The 26,754-nt window shown below is 35.8% G+C and overlaps 1 protein-coding gene and 1 non-coding gene across 2 annotated transcripts in view; both read left to right on the top strand.

Moving 5' to 3' along the window:
• VPS13B (vacuolar protein sorting 13 homolog B) overlaps nucleotides 1-26,754 on the top strand; it is a 775,227-nt gene that overhangs the window by 275,634 nt on the left and 472,839 nt on the right. The window lies entirely within an intron of this gene.
• On the top strand, nucleotides 13,541-13,613 carry TRNAS-GGA (transfer RNA serine (anticodon GGA)). The gene has a single exon. It is a non-coding gene; the product is annotated as a tRNA-Ser (tRNA).

The raw sequence follows: 26,754 nt of genomic DNA, 5'->3' as shown, positions 1-26,754 counted from the left end.
TTAATAAATTCTCCATTATCCTCTCTCCGCCACAAAGATATCAAATAACTTTACCTACTTTTAATGATAAAGTAATTTAAAAATATGAACTTTAATGTTATAATTGTATTACATGTTCTATATGAAGCTATGACTTAAAAATAAAAATAAATACCTTAGAGAATCTCTAATGCAGCTTTTGAGTATTTTATGAATGGCAAATTGGTTGACTTAATAATTTCTTTCAGGTTTTCCCCATTAGTTTTTTCATTTCTGTCTGTCTTGTTTTCCTTTCTGTTCCAGTCAGCCAATTTTTATTTTGATTGGGTTTTCATATAATTTGTAATAGTTTTTTAGTGCTTTCTGATGTATTTATTATAGAACATGTTTTTAACTAGCTAGAAACATGGATATGTTTCCAGGCTTTGAGGACTATTTGAAGAAGAGTAAAGCCCATTCAGCTTTTCTCTGTTAACATTTTCTATGAAAAACTCTACTCCTGAATACAATTTTCACTTTCCTTTGTTCATACGTTCACTTTTATATTAAAATACTCAGGATGTCCTTTATTCCTCCTTCTTCCTGTCCAAACCTCTCTGTCCATAAAGAATCAGGTAAAATCTACCTTTTCTCTAGTGATTGTCCCAGTCTGCTGTATCTGAAGTGATTGCTGTTTTTAAAAAACTTCATGTCAGCTATTGTTTGTAATTAATCATACTTTACCCTTTCTGATATCTTATATTGTTTTTTTAGTCATTTTAGTTTTCTTTAGTCATTGGTAATTAACCAGTTTACTTTTTTACTATCTTATTTTGTGGTTTTTAAGTGTTATTATGTTTTTCAAGCTAATGAATTGTATGTTCCTATAGCAGTTTCATGCTCTTCTATGACCCTGTCCATAGGGTCTGTTGTAGCATTGTTTTTTTAAATCTTTTTATGTGCTTAATAAAAGTTTTTTTTTTTTCTTTTACTCCTCATTAAATAGCCATTTATTTTATTCCCAAAGGAAATAGTTTGGTATTTTATGAGTGGCAATATTCTGAAGTGGGTAAGTGGCAGACTTATTATAGCCACATTGCTTAGATTCCAATCCTAGCTTTACCATTTAATAGTGGTAGGACCTTGGGAAAGTCACTCAACCTCTCTGTGCTGTAGTTTTCTAATCTGTAATATAGAAAATAATAATACCTTTTAGGATTATTGTGTGGCTTAACTGAGAAACATAAAATGCTTAACACATAGCTTGGCACATAGTTGCTACTTTGTTGCTACTTTTTGGCTACTTCGTTTGCTACTTTGTTGCTATACTAACTGTCCTCACTGAAATTAGCGTGATTATTTTATGGAATAATGAAAAAGAGTCTTTGAAGTCTGATAGTCCTTTTATGATCTTGGGCAGCTTTCTTCTCTAAAACCCATTTGGACAGTGGGCATTATTTCAGTTCAGTTCGGTTCAGTCACTCAGTAGTGTACGACTCTTTGTGACCCAGTGGACTGCAGCACACCAGGCTTCCCTGTCCATCACCAACTCCCAGAGCTTATTCAAAGTCATGTCCATTGAGTCGGTGATGCCATCCAACCGTCTCATCCTCTGTCATCCCCTTCTCCTCCTGCCTTCAATCTTTCCCAGCATCAGGGTCTTTTCCAATGAGTCAGCTCTTTGCATCAGGGGTCCAAAGTATTGGAGTTTCAGTGTCAGCATCAGTTCTTCCAATGAATATTCAGGACTGATTTCCTTTAGGATGGACTGGTTGGATCTCCTTGCAGTCCAAGGGACTCTCAAGACTCCTCCAACACCACAGTTCAAAAGCATTCATTCTTTGGCACTCAGCTTTCTTTCTAGTCCAACTCTCACATCCATACATGACTACTGGAAAAACCATAGCTTTGACTAGATGGACCTTTGTTGGCAAAGTAATATCTCTGCTTTTTAGTATGCTGTCTAGGTTGGTCATAGCTTTTCTTCCAAGGAGGAAGCATCTTTTAATTTCATGGCTGTAGTCACCATTTGCTGTGATTTTGGAGCCCCCCAAAATAAAGTCTGTCACTGTTTGTTTATTTTGTATATATAACGCTTCATATACATGCCCAGTACAGTATATATATTCATGTTATATGAACCTTCTCTAGCAACTCTTTCTCTATTCTGAATTGCAGTTGTGTTTCTGGAGGCAGCCTATTGCTTTCCTCCCTTCTCTTACCCTTCTGTGTCTTTTCCTTCCCTCCCTCGCTCCTTCTACCCTTCTTTCATCCTTTCATCCTCCCTTCCATCTTGCCATCCATCTGTGTGTTTGTCTGACTAAAGGCAATTCAAGGAAGGAAGACTTTAGAATTGGTTTAGTGTTTTTAGAACCTACATTGTGGGAAACTGTTTTTCTAAGAATCCATTACATTAAGCTGAGTATGTGTACAGAAATGAGGGAAAGTGCTGATTTGGGAGCCAGATTTTGGCAATTATGAATATGGGTTTTAAGGTACTGAACTGTTTTGTTGTCACTTTTGCTGGTGTCCCACCTAAGAAACTTATTGATAAAGTTACTAATGATAAAGTACTAATTTTATCTGATAATAGTGTAAAATCAGTGCATGCTTTGGGGCTTCTCTTGTGGCTCAGCAGTCAGAATCTGCCTGCCAGTGCAGGAGATCCAGGCTCAATCCCTGGGTCAGGAAAATCCCCTGGAGAAGGAAATGGCTACACACTTCAGTCTCCTTGCCTGGAAAATCCCATGGACGAAGGGGCCTGGCAGCCTACAATTCATGGAATCAAAAAGTCAGATACAACATAGTGACTAAACAGCAATTGTAAAGGGAGTTGCTCATAGACATGTTCTTTTCATGTAATATATTGTAACTAAATGGGAAAAATGTCCAGATATTAAGTCTAGAGGATTATAAATTCAATTTTTTTTCTACAACAAATAATAAAAACCATGTGAATTGTTAATGATTTGCTTTTTCTCTTAGACCAGAGAATGTTGTGGTTGGGTATCCATCTTGTGGGTTGCAGAGCATCACCTTAGCCCACATCTGAAGAGTAGCAGAAGTGGTCTATCCAGCCAGTTATGAGAGGATATTAGCACCACCTTGTGGTGCTTGCTATACTCTGCCATTTACTATTAGTGTCCTGTCATTACACACATCTTGATAATCAGGAGAGGATAAGCAAGGAAGACATCAGTTTGGCAGTTATCTTTCCAAAGCAAATACACATTCTCATCATTGGATACTTACTGTCTAATCTTTAGGATCCCAGTAAAATTTTTAATTTGAGGTCTTTTCAGTTGTGGTAATAATGGATAAAAGTACTTCAAATTCTTGGCCATATGTAACAAAATAGTTTTTATAATATGTAGTAATATTTGAGATTACTCTGGTAGATAATACTTTTTCTCTGGATTATTTAATATTATTATGAAATAAGTCATATCTTTAGAAATAAGTATTTAAGTATGGTGTATTTGTTGGATTTTGTCTTGATTACTCTTGTAACATGTAGAATATAAACTCACTTTTAAAATATAGTTCTTTGCAAATTAAAATATTTTTGCTATTTCTTGAATAAAATTTTATAATCATGAAATAACACTGACTTTTTAAAGTAACATATTCTTAAAAGCTAGAATATTTTCTCCCAATGATTTACTTTATACTTTTTTTATTTTGAACAGCTGGATCCTTAATATTTTTCTCTATTAAAATATATCTAGGTTTTTCTAATTTGGCTGTAAAGTGAATATATCAGTTATATTCAGTGTAATTCCTTTAAAAAAAAAAAGCCATGCTAATGATGATGGATAAATATAAAGGATAAGAAGCACAAGAACGTGGGTATCATAATGAAGGTATACTAGAAATACTGAGTCCTATGGGTAATTTTAAAATGTAAACTTATTTTTTAAATGTAAATTACCAAAGTTGACTGTTGCTCAACAGTGAGTATTTGTAATAGAAATAAAGAATAAGTATAGAGTTAAATAGAATGTGTCTAGTTTAATATATGGGTTAACCACTTAGCAGTGTGCTCATTCTAATTGAAAAGCTGGGCTTCTTGGTTATGAATCAATGTGCAATCAAAGTCACACATTAGTATTACTTGCCTGCAAGGAAAAGCCACTGTTTTATTCTTTCAAAACATTATTTTGTAAACTTGAAGATATTATAACTAAGACAATGAAGACTTCTTACTATAAGTTTATATTGCTTTCTTTTTTTTGATACCAAGTTTCTTAACTTTTTCAAATAAGAAAAAATGAAAGTTACTATTTAAAATCTCCTTCAATTAGAAATCAAAATGTGAAAACGCTAATATTTTAAGAATCGGAAGTGTATAATTTGAGAATAAAGATATATATTCTTTTCTGATAATCTTTTTCTCCTAGATTTATGACTACTTGGGTAAGATCTACTGGTAAGAGCAAAAAGTGGTGTAAGTAGTCTGTTATATTACTTAGAAAATTGGCAGAATTGTGGTGTCACTGACAGAAACAAGGCAACAAACAATGAGAGCCAGTTTTGTTCTTTCGAAAGGTTTCGTTGTTATTGTCCCTTCCTCTCAGGGACATTGGTTTTATTTTCCATGGAGTATTCATTATTTCATCATTTTCCACATCATTGTGGAAAATTATTTTGTTTTGAGGCAGATCATTACTTCCAGTTTTTTTTTTTTTTTACTCTCTGTACTCTTATTTCAGGCAGTTGTTTATGCCTACAGGTGATAATAGTAGGATTGATTTACTATCTGTAGTTAACTTGAACAAGTTACCACCACTCATACAGTTTCCTCATTCATATAATGAAAATGATAATACCTGGCATATAGTAGTAAATGCTTGGCAAATGATGGCTATTACCTGGTATTATTATCGGAAATGGACTTCAGAGTGATCTTACCAACAGAGTCTTACTATGAAATCCATTGGACACTCACTGCATTATAAGGAATGGATAGGCATTCAGTGCCTCTCAGTGTTGCGGTTTGGAGCCGTACCTCTCATTCATTGTCTCACATCAGGGGTTGGCAGACTCTTTACAAAAGGCCACATAATAAACATTTTAGATTTTGCAGACCATAGGTCTCTGTTTCAGTTACTCGATTTTGCTGCTGTAACAAGAAAGCAGCTGGAGACAGCATGTAAATGAATGAATGTGCTGTGCTCCAGTCAAACTCTATTATAGACACCACAATTTGAATTTAGTATAATTTTCATACAATATTATTCTTCTGAACTTTTTCAACTTTAAAAAAAATGTTAAAGTCTTTCTTAGTTTATCTGTACAGAAGAAGATACACTGAATTTGGCTTGCAGACTGTATTTGCTAACCCGTTAGAATAGAAACACAGGGTCGGGAGGGGCAGGATTACAGGCAGTCTCTATAGCAGAATATCAGAACCGCATCTCCCATGAAGGAGGGAAATCAGAGTTGTACTTCTGGTGCAAGTGTTAACCCATGCTGATCCTAATTAAGACAGCTTTTGGATAATAATATCCAGGATTGTCGGTCTTTCCCATCCTCGGCTTATTAGATAAGTGAGGTTTGTGCACCCTGGTTTCCTAATGTGCAGAATTGGCCTATTCAGATTTTATCAATTAGGGACAGAGTAATTCTCTGTGAACTATCATGAAGACATACTTTGAATACAAGGGGATGAAAAGGTGTGCTATTTGGTATGGCTGTCTTTGAAAGTGAAAGTGTTAGTCACTCAGTCGTGTCCAGCTCTTTGCAACCCCATGGACTGTGGCCCACCAGGATCCTCTGTTTATGAAATTCTCCAGGCAAGAATGCTGGAGTGGGTTGCCATTTCCTACACCAGGAAATCTTCTGACCCAGAAATCAAACCTGGGCAGGTTCTTCGCTGTCTGAGCCACCAGGGAAGCTGCCTTTGGGCATATGTAGATATTGGTGTTCTCCAGGCCCTCCTATAAAGACTGGTTTGATTAAGGAACTCCTCACTATTTGTAATTTTGATTCTACAGGATTTTCATTTCTTGAATGTACCTATCAGCACTGTATCCCCACCCCACCCCAACCCCCAAGATGCTGAGTTTTTCTTCCTGTACATCTGTTTCTTAGAAGACCTTTTGTAGGATTTGTTACCTTAACCCAGTAATTCAAGAAGCTTTTGTTGCTGGCAAATGACATGTCTAGTTCTGCAAAATCTAAAGACAGAACTATTTTTAGTACTTCATCTCATTTCATCCCTAAGCTGTGGTTTTGATGACAGTGATGATAATGATTGCAGTAACTGTCACTTTTTGGTTTCTGTGTACCAGTCATTTTATCAACAGTGTCTCATTCAGTCTTCAGAAGAGCCCTATACATTATGCAGTGTTAATCCCATTTTATATTAAGAAAATATATGCAGAGAAATGATAAGATCAGGAACTTACAGTTGGTGTCAATGCCTGATTCAGTCCTACACCTTTGGCTTCAAAGCTTTCTGCACCTCTTAGTTCTCATTAAACTTTTTACATTCTTGGGCATTGCTCTTCTTTGTTTACTCCAGTTTCTCTACTAAACATTGGTTAGGGCAGTGATTCTGTTTTAAATATGTCTTTGTAACTTCAGCTCCTATTGTAGAGCCTGATGAATGCTGATTGAATTGGTGATTGAAGACAGTTATGCGGTCTAATGGTAAAATAAGGGAAGAATGGTCACATATAAATTAGGAAGTCCCTGTTAATCATGTAGGATGAGTAAAGAGGGTCATTTAATGTAGAGTGAGTCTTTCCTAAGAACCATTTGATGGTTCTAATGCCATTATATATGGTTATTGTTTGTTGAGACTATCTGTGTTATCTAATCATTAGATATATAAAGTTATCATTTGAGGTGATTTTTAAAATGTCATATCCTTTTGAAATACTAACTCATGTCAGGCCTAGAATAGTGACAGATACATAGTAAGTGTCTGCTGTCTTTCTCTCCCTATCGCCTTCCCCTTTCTTACTCTTTTTTCCTCTCTCTGCATTTACATATATACATGTTGTACACATATGCATATTTATATATGCATATGTGTGTATATATTGAAGATTACAAGTAGTAATTCAGAGTTAATAAATCCTGATTTTTGAAATGGGAAGTAAATTGAAAATTTATGAGAGGATCCTGCAAATAATATCACACATATACATTTGCATGCGTGTGTGTGTGTATATGGTTGTAAAGGCATTCATTCTACAGCAGAACCATTTCTGCCATAATGCCATACACTCATTCCTAAAGAAATCTTCCATTTGGCATATATGTTTAAAAGGGCTTTTAGGGAAAATTGGAGTAGAAGCAGGTACATACATGTGCATATGCGTATGTACATGTATATAGAACTTTATAACCAGAGTACTGGTTACTCTGGTAACCAGAGTTACCAAACTAAAAGTTTTGGTGAGAATACTGTAGTTAAGTCTCCTCTGGCAATTGTAATCAGCGTCGTTGTCAAAGTAGCCTTAAATTTGGGGTCTCATGGTTTGTTTGAGATATAAACTTTTGAGAAAATTTGCATTTAAGAGTGACCATTCTCCTCAAAATGAAAAACTCTGAATCAGTATATAGACTTGTATTTTTTTATGCTTAGGATAAATGTCTTAGCATCTTTATCTGCACTCCCATCTTCAGATAGCTTAACATATGGAAGATCTAGTGATCAGGAAGACTCTGAATTACTCACTCTCTGTGTGGGAGAAGAGCTCTTCCATGGGATTATCAGCCTTTTCACATCATATGTTGCTAAAGCTTTCTCATTCATGGTGAGAAAGCTGATAGCTTCGAAATGTGCTGAGAAAAGTCATGTATGAGTCAATATAACCTTTTGGTTATGTGTGCTGATCTCATTACCCTATTTACCAATCATAGTTTAGTTGAGTAGCTTTAAAGAAACATAAATTATAGTTTAACAGACTGTTTATAAATAAGGCTTTTAGCTCAAAATAGATACAGACTTATACTTTAACTCCAAAATAGGATGTCTTTTCACTATTGTTTAAAAATATTTACTGTAATTAGTAAACAATCTAGTCATAGCCTATTGTATAACACTAGAAAATGGAAAATAATGTGAACAAACATACAGTTAAAAAAGACAGAAGCTAGAGGAGGTTTCAGTGAAATGTTAAGTGTATGTGGAAGAAACAATAAGACTTAAAACAAGTGTTATGGGGAGAATAGGCTATTTAGTTGAATTATATATTTTATAAAAAACCCATTAGTGGATACTTGGAAGAGATGACCTCTTTGAGAAGTATTATAGATCCGAGATTATAATTGTGGGGCTCTATGGTCAAATAGATCTGGTTTTAAATCCAATCTTCTGAGCTTAATTGCTTCTATGATCCTCATGATATGTTTTTTTAGGACTCAATTTTAACATCTGTAAAATGAGTTTAGTGTATCACTTATTTCCTTGGGTTGTTGTTAAAATTAAGGAGGAAAAGCCTTAAAGGTTTTTAGAGTAGTGCCTAGTACATGAAAAGTGCTATTATTTTTATTTTGTTACCTGAAAGTTAAGAATCACAACTTACCCTTTTTTACGTTTATATATAATGAAAACAACAGCCATTTAAAGTGAGATTTTTTGTTGTTGTTGTTCCAGGTAACAACTCTTTGAAATCAGAAAAATACATAGTCATTGTATGTAAGACAGTTGACTGTCTTACTATAATTTTGTGACCACTATTCTAAAAGCGGGCTTCCCAGGTGACTCAGTGGTAAAGAGTCTGCCTGCCCCGTAGGAGACCCAGGTTCAGTCCCTGGGTGGGGAAGATCTCCTGGAGAAGGAAATAGCTACCCACTCCAGTATTCTTGCCTGGGAAATCCCATGGATAGAGGAGCCTGGAGGGCTGCAGTCCATGGGGTGGCAAAGAGTTGCCCACAACTCAGTGACTAAACAGCAGCAGCATCCTAAACGCAGGATCTTACTGCTTTGTAGTCATTCCTTTTCCCCCGCTAGTCTCGTTATCCTGTGCTCTCCTATTCTTCTTATATTAGCATCATATGGGGGCTTGTTAGAGCTGCACCATCTCAGGCTACACACTAGATCCATAGAATCATAACCTGCGTGTTAATACAGTTCCCCAGGTGACTTTTAAGCACGTTCAAATTTGAGAAGCACTGTCCTTAAACCACTGTTTCTCATTTTATACTCCCCTCAAACCCTTCTCCATCCGTGACACTCAGCTCCTTGAAATCCCTTTCATGGATAACGACTTTGCCTCCTGCTTCTCTGGGAAAAAAAATTGAAGCTATGAGAAGAAGCTGTCATACACACACTCAAGAGCACAACCATCTTAACTTACCTTGCAGTATCTTTGCAGTGCTCCGCTTTCAAGTTACTATAGATGAAATAACTATGCTACAATCTGACGGTGAGTCACTAGATACCATTGCTTCTCCCTATTCAAGAATATCACTGCAGTAAATCTGTACTCACTCACTGTGTCATTCACTTTTTCCCTGTCTGCTGGATCATTCTTCGCAGGCTGTAAACATGCTGTCTCTTGTCTTAGGAAAACAAACAAACAAAACTTTCCTTGGATCCCACTTTCTTCTCAACAGCTATCACTATATTTATTTGCCCTCTGCAATAAAATTTCTCAAAAGAATCGTCTTATACCTGTCATCTCCATTTCTTCTCTTCCTGTTTCTGAATGCATTTCATTCAGTCTTTTGCTCCCCCTGCTCCACTGAAACTGAGCTTGTCCAAATTACTGGTAATCTAAATAACTGTTACATTGAGCTGGCAGTTCACAATCCTTATTTTTTTTAACTTGGCAGCAATAATTTAAATGTTGATCACTATTCCTTGAAATACTTTCTTCCCTGTGCCACTTCTCTGGGTTTCTCTTTTTTCTCTGTTTCTTGTTCTTATTGTCTGGTTCCTCTTCATTTCCCACTTGAATTATGTGACCTGTTTGACCTGGCTTCTTCCACATGGCACACTTTCAAGGTTCATCCACATTACAGCATGTGTGTATGTGTGTGCTCAGTATTGTCCAGCTCTTTGCAACCTCATAAACTGCAGCCCACCAGACTCCTATCGCCATGGAATTTTCCAGACAAGAATACTGGAGTAGGTTGCCATTTCTTTCTCCACATTATAACATATGTCAGTACTTTCTTCCTTTTTTGTGGTCAAATAATACTCTGTTGTGTCTATACATTATTATTTGTTTATCCATTCATCCTTTATAAACATCTGAATTGTTTCCACATTTTGGAAATTATTAATAAGTGCTGCTATGAACATATGTATACATATTTAGAATATATGACTACATATGTTGGTTTGAGTACTTGGTTTTCCTTATTTTGTGAATATATCTACGAGTTGAATTGCTGGATCATATGATAAGTCTATGTTTATATTATTGAGGAACCTCCAGATTGTTATCACATTAGCTGAACCATTTTTATTTCCACTAGCAATGTACTAAATGATTCCTGTTTTTCCACATCCTTGTCAGTATTTGTTGTTTTTGATTTTTTTTTTTGAGTATTGTCTTCCTAGTGGGTTTATGATGTTGAACAGCTTTTAATGTGATTATTGAGCATTTACATATCCATACCTATTTCTCCTTTCTGTTGAATTCTTGAGAAGATCCTTTGAAGTTCTGTGGAGTTGTGTCTCTGTGCAGCTCTGTCCTCTTTGGTACACTTTCCTGAGAGCTTTAGGCACTCTGATCACTGTGTATTCTCAGCTCTGTCTCTTAGAGAGAGTGCCAAGCTTTGGTTGGTTGCTCTCTCTGCACTAGATCCTGGAAGTTCTCTCAAGACAGTCAGCTGAGATAATTTGCAGTGTTCCCCTTGTTTTTTGTGTGGTAGGGTCCACAGTCCTCTGTTGCCTGATTTCCTGTGTCTTGCATACCTTCACTACATATATATCCCCCCACCAACATTTTGATTGTTTCACACGAGAGGGTAAATCTGGTCCTGTAACTTAGCCTGATGTGGAATCCTTTCATCTTTAAAATGGAGAAAATAAGACTCAAGAGTATGCCAAATTCATATTAACTCTGCTGAGATTCCTGTGAAGAATTCATGTCATCTTTCCATGTACCCTCACTATCTCGCATGTCAAACATTTGTGCTTTGGCAGTCTACTGGCTGGACTTGGCAGACTTTTGCGGGGGTGCAGTATATAATCAATTGGTTTACTTTGTCAGGGGTTGTAGACATTGATTATTATTCACCTGGGAGTGGAGAACTTTGTAAATGAAATTTGAATCTCTTCTCTGACTACTGGCAAGAACTAAAAAATTCTCAGTAATGAAAATCACATGTTTTAAAAGAAATGGACCGAGGAATACATTGTTTTAGTGATGTTGCATTTTCTCTTTATTTGTAATGGAAATATCTTTTCTTTCCAGGAATATTAAGAGACTTGTGACACAGACCTCTTTTTTTGCTGTTGTTAAATTAAGGAGCTTTCAGTATTAGGAAAGATTTAAAAATTTTTCACAATATTTATTCGAAAATGCAACATTTATGTAAGAACATGTCCTTGTCCTTAATAAATAGACACTGGCATATTTAGAGGTATATGGGCACCATGTATCCAGTATACTCTAAAATTGATCATAAAGGGTTTTATGCATATACTGAGACACACATATGCAGATATGTTGGTATATGTGAGTCCAAATTTAGAAAATTGGAGGATTTGCTTGAAAGATATTTTGAACTTCCGTGTACTATTCTTGTAGCACTGAAGCTTGGAATTATATTAAAGCTATCACATTTTTTTAAAGAACTACAATATTATGATCACTTCTAGGTGTGAAGTGTGACATTTCCTTCATTTTAGCCTTTTCGGCATTCATTTCCTCCCTGTCTGATATTTGCAAGCTATATAGCTCAAGGGGGATTGATCTCACAGGGTAGTTCCAGTACTGAACATGGGACCTGTGCCTCAAAACCCAGTTCTGTTCCTTTATTGAAGTGATTGGTTCAGGGATGATCAAATAAGGCAAGCCAACACAGGGAGATTCATTTCTAAGATTTCTGTTGAAATTATTGTGAAAGAGAAACTACCATCATGTTTCCAAGTGAGTAGGTTATAATCGTGAACCTAATTGTAGTCACTTGCCTTTATTTATGACACTTTACCTGAAAACAGTGAAATCAATTTAAAGGAAAGAGAACCAGCAAGCTTCAGTAAGAAAATTGTTGTTATATATAAATTAAGCTTGATTTAATTAGCGTTTGGTGCTTTGGACCATTCCCTTGGAAATACTGAGGAAAAAGAGAGAAGATGTTTAATATCTTGATTTTTTTTTTTGTATTCTGATTCCATCTTTCTAACCATTCTTTAGTTTTCTTTTTTCATTTCTCCATAGTCATCTCATTTCCTTAATGAATGGAAACTTGAGGTTATTTTTTTTCTTTTGATTACTCTGGTTTTAGCTGTGTTTATTTACACGTATATATAATATTTATACATAATACATTTTAATATATAATGACTATACTATTTATATGTGTGCATTACTTTCATTGTTTATTATGTTGTAGCATATTTAAATTTGTGTCTATCTTAATTTTACCTTATGGTTGTTAATTAAATATAACTCCTTATTTCCATGGTTACACTTTTAGGCCAAGGTATAATGTTTCCATAAATAATATTGGCCTATGTATTACGACTGCTGATAAATATCTTTACCTTGGTATCCCATCCAGTCCTAAAGAATGTTCAAACTACCACACAATTACATTCATCTCACACACTAGTAGAGTTATGCTCAAAATTCTCCAAGCCAGGCTTCAGTAAGACATGAACTCTGAAATTCCAGATGATCAAGCTGGTTTTTAAAAAGGCAGAAGAAACAGAGATCAAATTGCCAACATCCGTTGGATCATCGAAAAAGCAAGAGAGTTCCAGAAAAACATTTATTGACTACGACAAAGCCTTTGACTGTGCATCACAAAAAACTGTGGAAAATTCTGAAAGAGATGGGAATACCAGACCACCTGACCTGCCTCTTGAGAAACCTATATGCAGGTCAGGAAGCAATAGTTAGAACTGGACATGGAACAACAGACTGGTCCCAAATAGGAACAGGAGTACATCAAGGCTGTATATTGTCACCCTGCTTATTTGACTTCTATGCAGAGTACATCATGAGAAACGCTGGGCTGGATGAAGCACCAGCTGGAATCAAGATTGCTGAGAGAAATATCAATCACCTCAGATATGCAGATGACACCACCCTTATGGCAGAAAGCAACGAGGAACTAAAGAGCCTTATGATGAAAGTGAAAGAGGAGAGTGAAAAAGTTGGCTTAAAGCTCAACATTGAGAAAACTAAGATCATGGCATTTGGTCCCATCACTTCATGGCGAATAGATGGGGAAACAGTGTCAGACTTTATTTTTTGAGGGGCTCCAAAATCACCATGGATGGTGATTGCAGCCATGAAATTAAAAGACGCTTACTCCTTGGAAGAAAAGTTATGATCAACCTAGACAGCATTTTAAAAAGCAGAGACATTACGTTGTCAACAAAGGTCCGTCTAGTCAAGGCTATGGTTTTTCCAGTAGTCATGTATGGATGTGTTAATGGGCTTCCCTGGTGGCTCAGAGGTTAAAGCGTCTGCCTGGAATGCAGGAGATCCAGGTTCGATCCCTGAGTCAGGAAGATCCCCTGGAGAAGGAAATGGCAGCCCACTACAGTACTCTTGCCTGGAGAATCCCATGGAGGGAGGAGCCTGGTAGGCTACAGTCCATGGGGTCGAAAAGAGTCAGACACGACTGAGTGACTTCACTTCACTTCATGTATGGATGTGAGAGTTGGACTATAAAGAAACCTGAGTGCCAAAGAATTGATGCTTTTGAACTGTGATGTTGGAGAAGACCCTTGAGAGTCCCTTGGACTGCAAGGAGATCCAACCAGTCCATCCTAAAGGAGATCAGTCCTGAGTGTTCATTGGAAGGATTGATGTAGAGGCTGAAACTCCAATACTTTGGCCATCTGATGCGAAGAGCTGACTCATTTGAAAAGACTCTGATGCTGGGAAAGATTGAAGGTGAGAGGAGAAGGGGATGACAGAGGATAAGATGGTTGGATGGCATCACCGATTCAATGGACATGAGTTTGAGTAAACTCTGGGAGTTGGTGATGGACAGGACACCTCACATGCTGCAGTCCATGGGGTTGCAAAGAGTCAAACACAACTGATTGAACTGAACTGAACTGGTATCTCATAGACACCCTGAATTCCCCATTTTTCAAATTGCAGTTTTCACTTTTCTCTTCAAACCTCTTTCTTATTTTAGTTCATTTAATTAATAATTGTATCTTCTCAGTGACTTGAGCAATTCTTTCATATAAACTGTATGTGATTTCAGGGGAGGGACTGTGATAATTCCCCAAAGGGAACTTGAGTGCTTTACCAGAAGAGACAAGAGATTTGTAGGGGTTTCTCAGAGAGGAAAGCCTAAGAGAAAGGCTTATGTACTCCTGTTATTGTGGATTATAATTGAGGATTAACATTATGAGTCAGCAGAGGGAGACCTATTTGGGTATATAATCTAATTAGTCACAAGTTTCTTGAACCGTTCTTCCTCAGAGATTTTTTTTCCCCACTTGCTTACATACTCCATTGTTCAAGGGTCTACTCCTCAGGACACTGCCTTTGCTGCTCATCTAGCTTCTGTGTATATTTATGGGCACCAAGTGAAGAGCTGTATTGCTCTATATTATAGGAGTACATTGCAAGCTCTGAGTTCAGAGGCAGGAGACATATTGGATGGACACAGGCTTTGTCAATTTTTCCTGTGTGGAGTTGCTTAGGAAGCTGCGTAGAGCTGTTTACCACTGCAACTGCTAGAATGATTTAGGGTCAGGTGGAGAATTAGAGGTATCTGAGACAAGGGAATGGAATGCTAGAGAGTAAAAAATAATAAAAAGGAAAATGTTCATCATAACACATGTATTTTTTTAAGCATCATAAAACATAAAGAAAAAATGTATTATAGAATGTGATGCCTATTATATCTTTAAAAAATATATTTGTTTCCAGATACCAGCTTCATGTGGCTGCAGTGTAGCCATAGATGTTGAAAAGCTGGAGTTCAGTCCTCAAATATTAGGAGTCTGATCTACAACCAAATGTTAATATTAATTAAAAATATTTTCTTCCTAGTTTTGTGGACTGTGACAAATCTCCACATAGTCTGTATTATTTTTATAATTAGGTTAAAGGCTTAATACAGCATAGATGAAAGTGTATAACATTGGAATATTGGAAAACAGGCTGGAGAATTATCAGTAATCAAAGTGTGTCTTATATTAAGTAATATTTGGAGTATTCTTTGGTTTGAAGCACATTTTAAAATAATTACTTCCGGATGAAATGAAGCTGTGCATGCATGATCAGTCACTCAGTTATGTCTAACTCTTTGTGATCCAGTGTACTGTAGCCCTCCAGGCCCCTCTGTCCATGGGATCTGTCAGGCAAGAATAATGCGGGTGGGTCATCATTTCCTCCTCCAGAAATGAAGCTATACTTAGTAATAAAGTATTTGAAAGGTTAAAGGTAAATGTAAAATTTAATTTACATATTCATCCATTAAATGCAGTATTTTTAAAGTGAAACCTTTGCTTGACATTGGTTATATATGAACAGTGGAGATAGTCACTGATCTCATGAGCTTATATTGTATCTGAGGAGGTAGACAATGAGTAAGGAAAAAATTATATAATCACAAATATTAAAGATATTAGATGAAAACTTAATTTTCTAGAGTGTTTAGAGACAGGCCTCCGTGAAGGATATAAGAAGTGACTGAACAAGTAGCAAAGCATTTGGCATGTGCAAGGGTAGCTGGAGTATAGTCACCAGGGGAGAGTGTCAGAGATGAGATTTCAGAGAGATGTGAGTCATCTGGCGTGGCTTCATAGGGTATGATGAGAAGTTTACATTTAATGCAAAGGGAATTGGGAAGACAGTGTTTAAGCAGAGGAATAACAGAGTCTGATTTATCATCTAAACATATGAAGTCTTTAGATGTTTAAATACATTGTTTCAAGTTTTTATGATGAAAGTAATTGTATCTTTAGTAATTAAAATTTGGAAAGTTAGAAAATCCAGGAAGCAGGAAAAAAAATTAACTCATCAATCAGTCACAAGCCATTGAAATTTCTTTTACATATGACCTGCTAGAGTTCCCCCTGCTATTTATTTATCTTGCATTTAATTTGAGTTTGAATAGCTTACAGAGTGAAAGTCACTCAATCGGTGTCCAACTCTTTGCAACCCCATGGATAGTCCATGGAATTCTCCAGGCCAGAATACTGGAGAGGGTAGCCTTTCCCTTCTCCAGAGGGTCTTCCCAAATCAGGGATTGAACCCAGGTCTCCCGCACTGCAGGCGGTTTCTTTACCAGCTGAGCCACCAGGGAAGCCCTGTCTTGTTTTAGATTGTATTTAAAATTTTCCTTTATGTCCTAAGAATTTTCTGTTTATTGCATAGTCTTTGAAACCATCATTTTAATGATCATGTACTAGTTTGTCACTTGAGTACATCAGTTTGCTTAATCAGCCCTCATTTTTGGAAATTTAGATTATTTCAAGTATTTTCTATAATATATAACTATAAATGAAATTCCTAATATTAATTCCTACATTTCATTAGCATAGATTTCCGGAAATTAATTAGTTAAAAGGTGTTAACTTTTTGTTACCAAATTCATATGCAAAACTGTTACAGTATACTCCTACCAGCAGTGTGTTAACAGGGATTAGCAAATTTTTTTCTTATGGGGTCATATACTACAAATTTTAGGCTTGTGAGCTGTATAGTCTCTCTAGCAGCTGCTGTTTTAGTACAAAATTGACCGTAGACTATTCATAAACAAATGGGTGTGGCTGTGTTCCAAATTAAAATAATTTCAGTAAAATATCCCAGAGTCTGTGGATTACAGTCTATGTTACACTATCAGTTATACCATACCTTGCTAGTATCTTTTTAAACTTTGAAAATTGTGTGTCTCAGAGTTTTGAAATTACATTTGACAAACTTATTTAAAATAGTTTTAAATCCCATGTCACTCAAAGTTTCATTGTTATGTTTTACAATAATAAGGTAATATGAAGTTAGTTCAGTTCATTTCAGTCGCTGAGTCATGTCCGACTCTTTGTGACCCCATGAATCGCAGCACGCCAAGCCTCCCTGTCCATCACCAACTCCCGGAGTTCACTCAGATTCACGTCCATCGAGTCAGTGATGCCATCCAGCCATCTCATCCTCTGTTGTCCTATGAAGTTAATATACTTTTTAATTGTGAATTGTGGTTGGTTTTAATCACTGCAGCTATTCCTTGTGTCCTGTGTTTTATATGTGTGTGCTCAGTTGTTTCAGTTGTGTCCGACTCTTTGAGATTCCGTGGATTGTATACACTTGCTCCGTATTAACCTTTGACGTTACAAAAGAATGTAATCCAATTTAAACTCCAGAAATATTAATGACTTAATTGTTTTAATGGTTGGCAGCCATGAATTTGAACCAATACAATATTGTAAAGTAATTAACCTCCAATTAAAATAGATAAATTAATTTTTTAAAAAAGAAGCAAAAAAAATACTATAATGCTGTGCAGAAGTCAGAAATATGAATTTTAAAGTTTATAATTTTGTCAACTAATCCTCACACCTATCTAAGGTTTGTAATCTTAGTTCTTGAGAATGCTATATAAAGCTAAAGTTGCCTTCTCTTCAAACTTATGTGTATCTTGTAGTGTTTTATGTCTGAGTTATAAAGGAAAGATGTCAAAACTTAAACCTTCGTCAAGTAGAATAAAACATTGGCATATTTCAGAGACTTGCTGTTCTTTTTATGGTGGTCTGTATGGTATAGAGTAAAATTCCAGATAACCTTCAAGTACTGTATTAAATATTTTTGGAAAATAGAAATAGGATAGATTAAACATGCACATTTTTTTTTCAGCTATCATTTTTTTCCCCCAGAAGCAAGTCATTTTGGGGGAAAAATCATTATAGTTTCAGGGTGCTTGGTGAAAAATATAAATATTGGAATTTTGTTTGTGTTGATACATGTGAATAAGAGATTCTCTAGAAAAATTTTTTTTACTGATGTTTGCAAAGTGGTAATCCTAAGGTTCTTATATTTAAAAAAGCACCCTTAATTTCTGAAAAAACTGAGAGAAATAACTAGGCTGGGGAAGGATGACTGATGGAATGGAAGGAAGTGTCCTGGACTTAGGAATGCTAAGAAGTCTATCCTGTGATTTATGCCATGCAATTTTAGATGAAATGAGAAGTAATGGTATTAAGTATCAGAAAATACATGCTTATCTGGTTTCAGTCAGAACAACATTGCTTTTAGTTTCCAAGTTAAGATTTATTATTATTATTAATACATGCTTAATATTTAAAGCTTTCATAATTAAATCAAAATGTATATTCTGTCTTCTAGTTAGTTTGCTGAATATTATCATAATTTTGAAAGAGACCTTTCCAACCAGAGCTGGTCCATGGAATTTTAAACTGTAGACATGGTCTAATGTGGATGACTTTGAAGATCCTTCTTCTAGATGATTTTAAGTTGTAATAAAAAAAAATTGTTTTCTGCTAGTATCTATTTAAAGAGATACATGCCTATGATCCTTAATTCTGTCTGCTTAAAATTTAAGCCAGATGTAGCTTCATAGAGTCAATAACATTAAAATGCAAAGTCACTTCATGATTAATTATTTCGAATTAAACATGATCCGAGATTATCAGTGTTGGCTTTAAAAAACGTAAACCAAACTGAATACTGCTTTATACCTTAATTCATATTTTATGTCTCATTATTTCAAAAGGTAATTGTTTGCAGTGCTTATAGCCTTAGGTTATTTAATACATGCAAATATGAGTAAGATATACTTTGGAGTTTTGGGCCTATATGTAAAAGAGATACAGAAATATTTGAAATGAAAAAACTGTCATAATACTAGCAATAGAGAAGATTTTACAGATGTATATGAGTTAATGATAATACATTTTATAATGATTATGTGTTAATTTATAATCTATATTTTGATTATGTTTTCCTGTAAAAGAAAATCCAGTTTTGTTTATTTGATTGATTGATTTTATTCTATTGAATATAGTTGATTTTTTGATTTACAGTGTTAATTAGACTAGAGATCTCTTCAAGAAAATTAGAGATACCAATGTAACATTTCATGCAAAGATGGGGTCAATAAAGGACAGAAATGGTATGGACCTAACAGAAACAGAAGATATTAAGAAGAGCTGGCAAGAATACACAGAAGAACTGTACAAAAAACATCTTCATGACCCAGATAATCAAAATAGTGTGATCAGTCACCTAGAGCCAGACATCCTGGAATGCGAAGTCAAGTGGGCCTTAGGAAGCATCACTATGAACAGAGCTAGTGGAGGTGATGGAATTCCAGTTGAACTCTTTCAAATCCTAAAAGATGATGCTGTGAAAGTGCTGCATTCAATATGCCAGCAAATTTGGAAAACTCAGCAGTGGCCACAGGACTGGAAAAGGTCAGTTTTCATTCCAGTCCCTAAGAAAGGCGACACCATAGAATGCTCAAACTACTGCACAGTTGCACTCATCTCACACACTAGGAAAGTAATGCTCAAAATTCTCCAAGCAGGCTTCAACAATATGTGAATCGTGAACTTCCAGATATTCTAGCTGGTTTTAGAAAAGGCAGCGGAACCAGAGATCAAATTGCCAACATCCGCAGGATCATCAAAAAGCAAGAGAGTTCCAGAAAAACATTTATTCTGCTTTATTGACTATGCCAAAGCCTTTGACTGTGTGGATCACAATAAACTGGAAAATTCTGAAAGAGATGGGAATACCAGACCACCTACTTGCCTCTTGAGAAATCTGTTAGCAGGTCAGGAAGCAACAGTTAGAACTGGACATGGAACAACAGACTGGTCCCAAATAGGAACAGGAGTACATCAAGGCTGTATATTGTCACTGTGCTTATTTAACTTCTATGCAGAGTACATCATGAGAAACGCTGGGCTGGATGAAGCACCAGCTGGAATCAAGATTGCTGGGAGAAATATCCCAATCACCTCAGATATGCAGATGACACCACCTTTATGGCAGAAAGCAAAGAGGAACTAAAGAGCCTCATGATGAAAGTGAAAGAGGAGAGTGAAAAAGTTGGCTTAAAGCTCAACATTGAGAAAACTAAGATCATGGCATTTGGTCCCATCACTTCATGGGAAATAGATGGGGAAACACAGGAATCAGGCTGACTTTATTTTTCTTGGCCCCCAAATCACTCCAGAAGGTGATTGAAGCCATGAAATTAAAAGATGCTTACTCCTTGGAAGAAAAGTTATGACCAACCTAGACAGCATTTTAAAAAGCAGAGACATTACGTTGTCAACAAAGGTCCGTCTAGTCAAGGCTATGGTTTTTCCAGTAGTCACATATGGGTGTGAGAGTTGGACTATGAAGAAACCTGAGCGCCAAAGAATTGATGCTTTTGAACTGTGATGTTGGAGAAGACTCTTGAGAATCCCTCGGACTGCAAGGAGATCCAACCAGTGCATCCTAAAGGAGATCAGTCCTGAATGTTCATTGGAACGGCTGATGTCAAAGCTGAGACTCCAATACTTTGGCCACCTGATGCGAATAGCTGACTCATTTGAAAAGACCCTGATGCTGGAAAAGATTGAAATCGGGAGGAGAAGGGGATGACAGAGGATGAGATGGTTGGATGGCATCACCGACTCAATGGACATGAGTTTGAGTGAACTCTGGGAGTTGGTGATGGACAGGGAGGCCTGGCATGCTGCAGTCCATGGAGTTGCAAAGAGTCGGACACGACTGAGCGACTGAATTGAACAGTGTTAATTACTGCTCTGCGGCAAAGTGATTCTGTCATACATATACATATATACATTTCTAATATAATCTTTTCCATTATAGTTTGTTATAGGGTATTGAATATAATTCTGTTTGCTATACAGTGGAAACTTTTTTATCTATTCTATGTTTTAAAGGTTACCTCTGCTAACCCCGACCTCCTAAACCATGACTTTGCTTGCCCCTCCCCCAAGGAACCTCCAGTTTCTTCTTAATATCTGTCATTTTCTGTTCCATAGATAGGTTCAGTTGTGTCTTATTTTATTTTATTTTTTTAATAATTTGTTTATTTATTTTTATTTTTCGTTGCACTGGGTCTTTGTTGCTTCCTGCAGATTTTCTCTAGTTGCAGAGAGCAGGGGCTCCTCTTCGTTGCGTTGCATAGATTTTTCATTGTTGCAGTGGTGCAGAGAAGTGTTGAAGTGGCTTCTCTTGTTGAAAAGCACAGACTCGAGGCCCACACGCTCTAGGTGCACAGGCTTCAGCAGTTCCAGCTAGCAGGGTCAGTAGTTCTGACTTGTAGGCCCTAGAACGTGCAGGCTTCGGTAATTGAGGTTCCTTGGCTCTAGAGGGCAGGCTCAGTAGCTGTGGCACATGAACCTGGGTATTCTGTGGCTTGTGGAATCTTCCTGGACCAGGGATTGAACCCATGTTGTATGCATTGTCAGGCAAACTCCTCCCCACTGTACCAGCAAGAAAGTCCTGTGTCATATTTTAGATTCCACATATGTGATGTTATATGGTATTTGTCTTTCTGACTTACTTCACTTATTAATAGTATGATAATCTGTACTTGCATGCACATTGCTGTGTATTCCTGTGTGTGTGTGTACGACAAATTGTTTAGCCACTCATCTGTCGATGAATGTTTAGGTTGCTTCCATGTCTTGGCTGTCATAAACATAGAGATGTATGTATCTTTTTGAATTATAGTTTTGTTTTGATACATGCCCAGGAGTGGGATTGGGGGATCATATAGTTGTTCTGTAAAATCCAGTTTAAAATGAAGAATTGGTTAAGAAAATTTTTTTTTAGTTCTAGAATCCTGTGTTTGTTTATATTGATTTGGTGCAGGATACTGGGATGGGTTTCTGAATGAAGAAAATCCTGAATAAAGAATAATGACACACTGAAGATAAATAAGAGAGAGACTTTTATGAGACCTGTTAATTTTTAAAATGGTGTTTACTTGGTATCAATCAAATTTATGCTTTTTTTCTTATATCAACTGAAGTTTTCATTGAAATTAAAAACTTTGATCAGGAAAAATGCAGATATAGTTTCATAGTTTTAGACTATAATTAATACATTATTTTTATAACATGAAATGATATGTTTGTTCTACCTTGGTTTATATATAGCTTGATTAATATACTTGCAGATCTGTTTTTTAAAATAATATATCACTTATATATTCACCTACAGACACCTTGACATATCACTATTTTATGCTTAAATATTATATATAAACATATGCTTATATATATATTTGTCTATAACGCCTGGAAAATCTATGCTTACAGAGGAATCTGTTTCTATTTTCTTCTCCTAGTGCTGATTTTTTAAAAACTAATTTTTATTGGAGTATAGTCACTTTACAATGTTGTGTTTCAGGTGTAGCACAAGTGAATCAGTTATACATATATCTGCCGTTTCTTAGAGTGTTTTTCCACATAGGTCATTACAGAGTTTTCAATTGAGTTCTCAATATATTAGGTCTCATTAATTGTCTGTTTAATAGATATGTTGATCTTCATTTCCTATTCATCTCACTCCTCCTACCCCCTTGGTTATCTATACAGGTTTCTTTCTACATTTGTGTCTTATTCTGCTTTGCAAATAAATTCATCTGTACCATGTTTCTAGATTCCACATTTATGTGATACTATTCAATACTTCTTTTTGTTTTTCTGACTTCACTCTGTTTAACAGTCTCTTGGAGCATCCACATCTCTGCAAATATCATTATGTCATTCTTTTTTTATGTTTGAGTAATACTCCATTGTATCTATATTCCGGGGCTTCCTAAGTGGCACTAGTGGTAAAGAATCTGCCTGCCAATGCAGGAGATGTAAGAGACGTGGGTTCAATTCCTGGGTCGGGAAGATCCCCTACAGAAGGGCATGACAACCCACTCCAGTATTCTTGCCTGGAGAATCACATGGACAGAGGAGCCTGGTGGGCTGTAGTCCATAGGATTGCACAGAGTTGGACATGACTGCAATGATTTAGCACACTTTGATGTATCTTTGTATCACATTTTCTTTATCCTTTCCTCTGTTGATGGGCATTTAGGTTGCTTGCCTGTCCTGGTTATTGTAAATAATGCTGCAGTGAACATTGGAATGCATGTATCTTTTCAAATCATGGTTTTCTCTGGGTATATGCCCAGAAATAGAAATGCTGTGTCATGTGGTGGTTCTATTTTTAGAGTTTTAAGGAACCTCCATACTGTTCTCCATAGTGACTATATCAATTTACGTTCTCACCAACAGTGTAAAAGGGTCCCCTTTTCTCCACACCCTCTTCAGCATTTATTGTTGGTAGATTTTTTGATGGCCATTCTGAGCAGTGTGAGGTGATACCTCATTGTAGTTTTGATTAGCATTTCTCTAATAATTAGTGGTGTTGAACATCTCTTCACATACCTCTTGGCATTCTGTTTGTCTTCTTGGAGAGAAGTGTATTTGTTTGTTTTTGTTGTTATTTTTGTTGCTCTAGGACGTGGATCCAAAAAGATCTTGCTGTGATTTATGTCACAGAGTGTTCTACGTTTTCTTCTAAAAGGTTTATAGTATCCAGCCTTACGTATAGGTCTTTACTGTCATCCATTTTGAGTTTATTTTTGTGTGTATTGTAAGGGAGTGTTATAATTTCATTCTTTTGTTTGTAACTGTCCAGATTTCTCAGCACCACTTATTGAAGAGACTGTCTTTTCTCCATTGTATATTCTTGCCTCCTTTGTTATACTTTGTGACCATAGGTGCATAGGTTTATCTCTGGGCTTTCTATCCAGTTCCATTAATCTGTCTTTTTGTTTTTGTGTCAGTACCATTGTTTTGTAGCATAGTCTGATATCAGGGAGCCTGCTCTGTTTTTCTTTCTCAAGATTGCTTTGGCTGTTTGGGGTGTTCTGTGTTTCTAGACAACTTGTAAAATTTTTTGTTCTAATTCTGTGAAAAATGCCATTGGTAATTTGGTAGAGATTGCATTGAGTTTGTAGATTGCTTTGATTAGTATAGCTGTTTTCACAATACTGATTCCTCCAATCCAAGAACATTGTATATCTCTCCATCTGTTTATGTTGTCTTTGATTTCTTTCATCAGTATCTTCAAGTTTTCTGAGTATAGGTCTTTTGCTTCATAAGGTAGGTTTATTACTAGATATTTTATTGTTTTGTTGCAATGATAAATGGAATTGTTCCTTTAATTTCTCTTTTTGATCTTTCATTGTTAGTGTATAGGAATGAAAGAGATTTTTGTGCATTAATTTTGTATCCTGCAACTTAATCGAATTCATCAATGAACTCTAGTTTTCTGGTGGCGTTTTTAGAATTTTTCACATATAGTTTGATGTTATCTGCAAACATGACAGTTTTACTTCTTTTCCAGTTTGGATTCTTTTTATTTATTTATTTTTTCTTCTCTGATTGCCATGTCTAGGACTTCTAAAACTATGTTGAATAATAGTAGAAAGTGTGGACATCCTTGCCTAGTTTCTGTTCTTAGAAGAAATGCTTTCAGTTTTTTACCATTGAAAATGATGTTTGCTGTGGGTCTTATAAGGCATTTATTATGTTGAGATAGGTTCCCTCTATATTCACTTTCTGGAGAGTTTTTATCATAAATCACTGTTGAATTCTATCAAAAGTTTTTTCTGCTTCTATTGAGATGATCATATGGCTTTTATTCATCAGTTTGTTAATGTATATCTTATTGATTGACTGATTTATATATATTGAAAAATCCTTGCATCCTTGGTATAAATCCAGCTTGATCATGGTGTATGATCTTTTTAATGTGTTGGATTCTAGTATTTGCTAGTATTTTGTTGAGGACTTAAACATATATTCATTAATGATATTGGCCTATAGTTTTCTTTTATTTGTATATCTTTGTCTTGTTTTGGTATCAAAGGGATGGTAGACTTGTAGGATGACCTTGAGAGTGTTCCTCTCTCTGCAGTTTTCTTAAAGAGTTTGAGAAGTATAGGTGTTAGCTCTTCTCTACATGTTTGGTAGACTTCACCTGTGAAGTCATCTGGTCCTAGACTTTTGTTTGTTGGAAAATTTTTAGTCAGTTTCAATTTCAGTACTTGTGATTGGTCTGTTCAAATTTTCTATTTCTTTTCAGTTCAGTTTTGGAACGTTGTAGCTTTCTAAGAATTTGTCCATTTCTTCCAAGTTGTTCATTTTATTGGCATACAGTTACCTATAGTAGTCTCCTATCATCTTTCGGATTTCTGTGGTGTCAGTTATAGCTTCTCCTTTTTCATTTGTAATTTATTGATTTGAGTCCTCTTCCTTTTTTTCTTGATGAGTCTGTGTAAAAGTTTATGAATTTTGCTTATCTTCCCAAAGAAGAGCTTTTAATTTCATTGATTTTTGCTGTTGTTTGCTTCCTTTCTGTTTCATTTATTTCTGTCCTGATCTTCATGATTTCTTTCTTTCTACTAACTGTGAGGCTTTTGTTCTTTCTCTGGTTGCTCTAGATATAAGGATATAAGGATATCCTTAGATGTAAGGATAGGTGGTTTATTTGTGATTTTTCTTGTTTCTTGAGGTAGAATTGTATTCCTATAAACTTCACTCTTATAACTACTTTTGGGTCATCTCATAGGTTTTGGGTCATTGTGTTTTCATTGTCATTTGTTTCTCTCTCTTTTTTTTTTTTTTCCAGTTTTGTCTCTGATTTCTTCAGTGATCTGTTGGTTATTTAGTAGCGTATTCAGTTTCCATGTCTTTTTGTTTTTTACACTTTTTTTCTTGTAATTGATTTTTAATCTTGTAACATTGTAATCAGAAAAGATGCTTGATACAGTTTCAGTTTTATTAAATTTACCGAGGCTTGATTTGTGAGCCAGTATGTGATCTCTCCTGAAAAATGCTCCTTGTGCACTTCAGAGGAAGTGTGTTCTGTTGCTTTCAGAGAGAATGTCCTGTAAATGTCAATTAAATCTCTCTGGTCAAATGTGTTATTTAAGGGTTGTGTTTCCATGTCAATTTTCTGTCTGGATGATCTGTCCATTGGTGTTGGTAGGGAGGCAGTCCCGCACTTTCATTGTGTTACTGTTGATTTCTCCTGTATGGCTTTTAGCATGTGCCTTATGTATCGAGGTGCTCCTATGTTAGGTGCATAAATATTTACAGTTGTTATCTTCTTATTGGGTTGATTCCCTTGATGATTATGTGGTGTTCTTCCTTGTCTCTTATCATAGCCTTTATTTTAAAGTCTATTTTGTCTGATATGAGTATTGCTACTCCAGTTTTCTATGAATTTCCATTGGCATGGAGTATCTTTTTCCATCCTCACATTTTCAGCCTGCCTGTGTTTTGAGGTCTAAAGTAGGTCTCTTGTAGACAGCATATATACAGGTCTTATTTTTGTATCCATTTAGTCAGTCAGTGTCTTTTGGTTGGTGCATTTAATCCATTTACATTTAAGGTAATTATTGGTATGTATGTTCCTGTTACCATTTTCTTAGTTGTTTTGGGTTTGTTTTTATAGGTCTTTTTCTTCTCAAATGTTTCCCACCTAGAGAAGTTCCTTTAACATTTGTTGTAAAGTTGGTTTGTTGGTTTGGTGGTGATGAAGTCCCTAGCTTTTTCTTGTCTGTAAAGCTTTTGATTTCACCATTGAATCTGAATGAGATCCTCACTGGGTAGAGTAATAATGGTTGTAGGTT

Source organism: Budorcas taxicolor, chromosome 14 (genome assembly GCF_023091745.1).
Source record: "Budorcas taxicolor isolate Tak-1 chromosome 14, Takin1.1, whole genome shotgun sequence".
Lineage (NCBI taxonomy): Eukaryota > Metazoa > Chordata > Mammalia > Artiodactyla > Bovidae > Budorcas > Budorcas taxicolor.
The sequence above is the reverse complement of the archived record's forward strand: the minus strand, read 5'-3'. Positions and strand labels throughout refer to the sequence as shown.